The sequence below is a fragment of the Nannospalax galili genome, unplaced genomic scaffold, assembly GCF_000622305.1.
Source record: "Nannospalax galili isolate Female #2095 unplaced genomic scaffold, S.galili_v1.0 scaffold489, whole genome shotgun sequence".
Classification (NCBI taxonomy): domain Eukaryota; kingdom Metazoa; phylum Chordata; class Mammalia; order Rodentia; family Spalacidae; genus Nannospalax; species Nannospalax galili.
This window is the reverse complement of record NW_008360302.1, coordinates 474740-482396: the sequence shown is the minus strand read 5'-3', so window position 1 is coordinate 482396 and position 7657 is coordinate 474740.

The window sequence follows — 7657 nt, the reverse complement described above, 5'->3', positions numbered from 1 at the left end:
AAAATCAGCTATATAGAGATTAGAAACTCATATGCATCTTAGTGTCAATTGTATTAAAAATGAATTTTTCTGTATGAAACTGTGTATCTTAAAACCCCATTTAATTTTATGTCTTACAGGGTTTATCCTGAGTACAATATTGTATAACTGTAATAATTCAACTGTAAACCTAAAAATTTACAGCCAATTTTGAAAGAGATGCATCCTACCTCAGGAAACCGTTATTGAATATGACAATTGTGTTGTAATGATATGCTTCTTCTAAGTATGTTGTTATTAAATAAATAATTTTTAAAAATTAAAAAAAATTCTCCCTCTCAAAGAACTACTCAGAAAAGAGAGAGAGACAGAGTCAGAGAGAGACTGAATGAGATGACATGAGGCAGAGGTACTAACAGGATGGACAGAAAAAAATATTTCTCAGAGGAGGATGCAGCTGAGATAGAAACTGGTTTGTGAATAGTTTTGACAGAGGGAAAGCTGGAAAAAGGTTCCAGATTGGAACATACAGAAAGCATGAAGCATGGCTATGCTTGGAGCTATGAGACATTTCTCTGAGCAAAGGACCTCTTGGAACTGTGGGGATGACACAGAATATGGAAATGCTGTGGACAAAAGACTTAAATCTTACCTTGTAACCAAAAAGTTAATCTTATGTTTTGAGATAATTTAATACTATCTTGGCTTGTTTATAATGTCAAACAATATAGCAGGCCTTGTGCTCCCCCTTGTAACCTGAAACACATAACCTTACTCTCTCATGGCCCTTCCTTGCCCTAGACCCAGGACAATATATGAATGGGTGTTTTGCATATCAAGCAAGCAAGCATTGAATTTTGTTGTAAACAACAGATTGACCCATTTATGTGATGTAAAACAGGTGAGATTCCATTGATAATACTCATTTGAGCATGCATGCTATTCTAGATCATTAGGGCTCAAAATGGGCAAAGTCCTTCTCATAAGGGTCTGCTTTTCCTTCCCTATTCCATGTTGGATATACTGTTTCAATAAGAGACAGGGCTTTGCTAGAGAACTTAGTTCTCAGAGAATTCTGAGTGAATAAGTTCTCAGAGCAGTTTGAGTTCCCTCTCAGTTAAAATGGATGCTGTGAGACACCTGTTTTTATTCCGGCATAGCCGGAATGTGGTACTGTTTGTGCTGACTCATTGGACTAGAGAAGACCACTCCTTCCTCTAGAGACCTCTGCATCTGGAGACCCTTCCTAAGAAAGATATAGATCAAAGTTATGGAGGTCTTTGAGTATGATCATGAGGTAATCCAGTTTTTCATAAAAAACAATAAAATGCAGTTTGCAGGTTGGGCATAAACTTGAGGAAACTGGCATTAGGCCAAATCATTTAAAGGCTGATCTAAAGATGTGTTAAAGCCGGATTACTCAGAATTCTCACATGTCATAATGAAATCAGCTAGGATCTCACAACTTGGAAAATGAGATTTAATTTTTGATACACCTTTTCTTGGTAACTGGAAAAGGGTTTTATTTCAGTAATATAAAATATGATTTTCAAATGAAATTTAAAATTTTTATTTTAGGATTTCATGCATGAGAGCAATATTTATAATATATTCATCCATCTCTCTCTCACCATCAATTCCTCCCAGGTCCCCACTCCCTCCAACTCAATTTCATGATTTCTTCTTCCATAATTATTATTTTTATACACATACACACATACACACACAGACACACAGAAACATACATATAAACTGCTGAGCCTATTCAGTGTTGCTCTATACACATGAATTTTGGCTGATCACTTGGGATTGAATACCTATCAGGGAGCTTGCTCCTGGAGCAAACCAAGTCTCCCTCTCTCAGTAGCCATCAATTACCTGTAGCTCTTTATCTAGAGATGGGGCCTTGTGAAAATTTCCCTACTGAGTTAGCATGTGACTGGTGTTGGCATTAACCAGGTCTTGTTTAGGCAACACTATTATTGAGATGTCATTGATACAGACCCCCAAAACAATATAGGCTATTGCTATTGCCTTTGCACTTGGTTGCCTCCCAAAAGTTGAAGGTAAGACTATTGCTAAAGTCACCAAATATTTTGGACAAAAGATTTAGATAACTTGAGCCGGAACTGACCTAGAAGCTGCATCCCTGAGCACTAGCTCTTATAGTATTAGCAGGTGCTATGCAAACTGCAAAGGAATAAATGAAATCAATATCTCTATCCAGCTCTAAGCTGTTGAACCACAACAATGACCATCCCCACAAGATATCCTCAGTTGTGCAATAGTGTCATTTTTTTCTTGAGAGATACCCAACAGCTTTCTAACTGAACTTAAGGCTTGTTCAATAAGATGGAATTCATGTCTAGTACTGTAAACTTACCTGTGACTGGAGACGTCTTAGAACCTACTACTGCCATTTTCACAAACCAACCAATATAATTTGTAACTGACTCCTAAATACTTATCCTTATACCCTCAGATAAGTTCAGCTCATATCCTTCATCAAAGAATCTTCTTTTTGCAGCAGACAGAGGCCACTACAGAGATCTACAACCAACCAAAATGCAAACATTAAGTGAACTTAGAGTGTCCAGTCCCAATTGGTACACCTACCTCTCAGGGATCTTCATGGAAGAGGCAGCAGAAAGACTGTAAGTGCCAGAAGACTAAGATCACTGTTGCTAAGTAATGTCTTCATAAAAGAAGTCTTTTCCCATACCCTATTCCCTTCCTAACCTTGGGCATAGGCCCACTCTTGCTTTTTGTGCCCCAGATCTCTGTACAGGCTTTAAGAAAACAATTATAAACATGATCAAAAGACTTAAAGGAAAACACAGACAAACGACTTAAAGAACTCAAAGAAGAAAGGCAAAAGCTTGTGATGGAAGCTCAAGAATATACAAATATGCAGATTCATGAATATCAAAAACAAAGCAGGACTTAAAAGGTGAATTCAAAAAAGAGATAGAAATATTGAAGAAAACACAAACTGAAATGAACATGGAACTGAAAAACTCAGCAAGCCAATTGGAAGCAACAGGATAAAGTCTCACAAGCAGAGTGAATGAAATGGAAAACAGAGTACCAAGACTGAATGACAAAGTTGAAGATCTGGATTCCTTAAGCAAAGACTATGTAAATTTTTTTTAAAACACAGTAATGGAATACACAGGAAATGTGGAACATGAAAAGACCAAATCTACACATCATAGGTATACAGGAAGAAGAATCTCAGACCAATGGCATTAGCCAGATTATAGAAGATTGTAGAAGGATTATAGAAGAAAACTTCCCTAATTAAGGAAAAACTTACCTCTATAGAATCAAGAAGCACATAAAACACCAATTAAACATGACCAGAAAGAAAATCCCCACAGCATATCATAATAAAAACATTAAATATACAGAAAAAAGAGAGGGTACTGAAAATTGCTAGAGAAAAACAAACCAGTTACATATAAAGGAAAACCCATCAGGATTACAGCTGACTTTTCAGTGCAAACTATGAAAGCCAAAAGAACCTGGACCAAAGTAGTTCCAGTTTTAAATGACCATGGATGCCAGTCCAAAATACTTAATCCAGGAAAACAATCTTTCATAATTGAAGGGGAATGGAAAGTTTTCCATGACACAAAATGGCTGAAAGAATTCATGTCCACCAAACCAGCCCTACCAAGAGTACTCAAAGCAATACAAAGGAATGAAGATGGGAATAAGCATACCCAAGAGCTTACAGAAAGAACACAAAGGAAGGTATAATTACAGAAACACAAAATAGGACCATGAACACAAACCAATTAAAATGATAGTAACCAATACACATCATTCAATAACTCTAAATATCAATGACCTCACCTCCCCAATCAAAAGGGACAGGCTGGTAGAATGGATTACAAAAGAAAATCCATCCTTTTGTTCTCATCAAGAGACACTTCTTATCTTCAAGGATAGACACTACCTTAGGGTGAAAGGATGGAAAAATATTCCATGCATGCCAAACAGTTATAATGACTGACACAGCAAACTACCTGTATTGGTGCAGTAGTGGCACTATTATCTGGGGGTTAATCAACAGCTATTTAATTGGACTTAAAGCCTTCTCAGTGGGAGTGAACTCATGGATGACACTGTAATTATAGCCAAATATACATGGCTAGATGTACCACAGATCCTAGAGAAAATCCTCTCTCTGCCACCATATATCTAGACAAATGAAATTTCTTACCATGTGCTAAATATGGATCCTTATATTTACCAACAAGTACACAATACACCACTCATCAAAGAAACTTCTTTATGAAATAGATGAAGGCTACCATAGAATTCCACAACTAGTCACAGTCAGAGAATATGCGTCTGAGAGATTTCCAGCCCTAGGTGAAGTATCTACAGTAAAACCTCTATACCTAGGACTCTTGGAACATAGAGGAACAGGGGAATAGAGAGAAAACTAGTACGTCCCTCAACTCTCACCAATGAAGCTTCCTTATACAACAGAGTGCAATGCATATTAAGGCCACAAATGGCTAAGTTTTAGACATTAAGAGACTACAGAATGTGTGTGTTCTTGGTTAGGACTCCTATATTAAACCTCACCCACCCATGGGTCAGGGATCATTGTGGAAGATGGAGCAGAAAGATTGTAAGAACCTAGGCTGGTTCATGAACATAGGGAAACAGAGGCTTTCAGGACACTGGAAGCTTGTGTGGCAATGGTAGCATTGAGTGTAGGACCCATGCCAACTCAATCAGACAAGACCCCAGAGTGGAGCTAGAGAAATTGGTGGCAGGCCAGTCTTAGACTGGGAACTATTGGACACTGATTACTACTGGGTCAGGGAGAATAGGCCTTAATTACAATTTCTAAGTAGTCTGACTAGACTCCAGTGGATGAATTTTCACCAAAGATCATGTGGGTACAAATGCTTGACCAGACAGGACGTAACATGTATGGTGAAATACATAAGGCCTGGTTGGCAGTTGGGGCCATGAATGGGGGAGGGGGACTAAATTTGATTAAGAACCATTGCAGGAAATGTACAAAAGTTCAATAAAAAACTAAAAAATATATAATTCGTTTTAAAAAGAAGTCTTTGTAGCAGGGGAGGCATGTTGATATGGAATTAATTTCCACTTGTTCTTGTTTTCTTTACATTTTTTCAGTGTCTATTTTTGTTGAATTTTTGTGTATTTCATACAACTGATTATAATCATTCTTATAACCCTCTCTCATCTGTATACTGCCATAGTTCCCCTGCTGGATTTTATACATTCTGTCTTATGTATTAAGGCTTAACGAGTCAAGTTTGCATACCCAGATGTCACTCTGTGCAAGTTCATCCCCTGAAGTCTAGTCAGGTTATCTGGAGTCTCTCCCTTAAGGAATATCAACTCTCAAGCACAAAGGAATAATCAGCTGCTAAGAGTTGTTTGGTAAGGTTGAGACCTGCTGCCCATTTCCATAGTTACTATGTGGTTTTTGTCTGATAGAGTATTTTTTATGCATGGATCTTAAGCACATTATCATTGTTGCCGTTACACTTAAGAAGTCATAGATCCTAGAGAAAACCTTACCTCTATCATATCTCTAGACAAATGTAATTTCTTACTGTATGCTAAATATGGACACTGGTATTTATAGACAAGTGTACCATTCACTACTCATCAAAAAAGCTTCTTATTGAAAAGATGGAGGCTATTACAGAGTTCCGCTACTGGTCACACGTAGAGAGTGTCTAAGAGATGCCTACCCCTAAGTGACACACCCACAATGGAACTTCTACACCTAAGACTCATGGAACATAGCAGTACAAGGGGTAGAGAGAATTTTAATGCATCTCTCAACTCTCACCAGTGAATCTTCTTTATGCAACAGAGGGTTATGTACATAGAAGTCCAAAACTGGCCAAAGTATAGAGAATAAGAGACTGCAGAGTGCTTGTCCCTGACTCCTATATTAAAACTCACCCACTCCTGGCTCAGGGTCCATTGTGCAAGAGGGGATGGAAAGATTGTAAGAGCTAGGGTTAGTGCATGATAATAAAGAAACACAGTCTTTCAGGTCTCTGAGAACTGGCTCCTCTGTGTCTACTTTGAGGCAGGGCTGGATGCCTCACCTTGGTGGAAAGGTCATTAAGCAGCTCTGGTTCTCAGTATGGCTAGAGGTTTCCTCAGTAGATGAAAGATACTTTGTTTGCCTCATGGCATTACTCCTTGTGAATAAGGGAGTTGGTATGTAGACATGGCTATTTCTGCCTGAGGCATACAGTTCTGAAAAATAACTCCTCTTCCAATTTTTTGTTTGGGTAGGCTGAACTTTGTAAGCATGAAACCAAGTGCAGCTTTTCTCTCTGTGTGATTATAGGTTCAAGTCCTTTTACTTTCATAAGTACCAATCTCTGACAAAAATCTATATAACTCCATTATGGACTGTATCTAGAGAACCGGATTTGTGACAAGAGGAAAGTAGGGACAGAGAGTAGCAGGACATGTTGAAGCATGGGGTGATGTGCTCCATCCAGCCTTCTATTTAGGATGTGAAGCATAGGGTGGTGGTGTGGTCTAGCCTTCTGTTTAGGAGGTAAAGCATAGAGTGTTGATGTGCTCCATTCAGCCTTCTGTTTTGGACGTGAAGCATAGGGTGGTGATATGGTGTAGCCTTCTGCTTGGGAGATGTTCAAGGCTAAAAATCTGATTGGAAAGAGAACTGAAGGAATTGTTTGAATTTGCTCTTGCCTAGTCCTTATATAAAAATTAAACAATAATTGCCACAACAAGGAGGTAGTGGTGTCTGATAGGTTATGCTGCTGAGCCTATGGCAGTGAGATTGTATGCACTTGAGCTCCTTACTTTTTGTTAACTTGACACAAGCTAAAGTCATATCTAAAAGGGGAGGCTTGATTGAGGAATTTTCTCGATTGGATTGGCCTGTGGCCATGTCCCAGAGACATTTTCTTAATTGCTACTTGATGGTAGAAGAGCCTAGTCCAATGAGGGTGGTAGAACCTCCGGGCAGTCTTTCCTGGGTTGTACAAGAAAGCAAGCTGAGCAACCCAGAGAGGACAGAAGGCAGATAGCAGCTTTCCTCTGTGGTCTCTGCTTCAATTCCTGCCTCCAGATTCCTCCTTGAGTTCCGGCTCTGACTTCCCTCAGTGGTGGATTGCAATCTGTAAACAAATAAACCCTTTACTCCCCAAGTTGCTTTTATTACAATAACTGGAAGAAAACTAGAGAAGCCACTTTTTGACATGGCAAGAACTATTTTATTTTTAGTTTTTTTATTGATGGCATTTAAATTTGTTGTTATGACTTATAGAATAGAGACTATACCATTATGTTCCACATGAAACAATTCCCAAATTCCAGTGACAGAACAATGGAGATCTAGTTGTCTCACATAACAAGGATTTGTAGCAGCTGTTCTGAAAATTGTTCTACTTTGCCTTGTTGTGGGATCTAGGGTATAAAAAAAGCTTACCATGTTATAGATGTCTTCACTCATAACCACCTTTGCTGTTTACCATGCCAGTGGCCGTAGCAGAAGAAAAAGGAAGTTCTGGAAGGACTCACATTCAAATGAAATGCTTGAGGCTAGAAATCATATAGAGTACTTTCCCTCACATTCACCCGCCAGATGAAATCTTGTATTAGATTCTCTGGGAAGTGTAGCCCTATC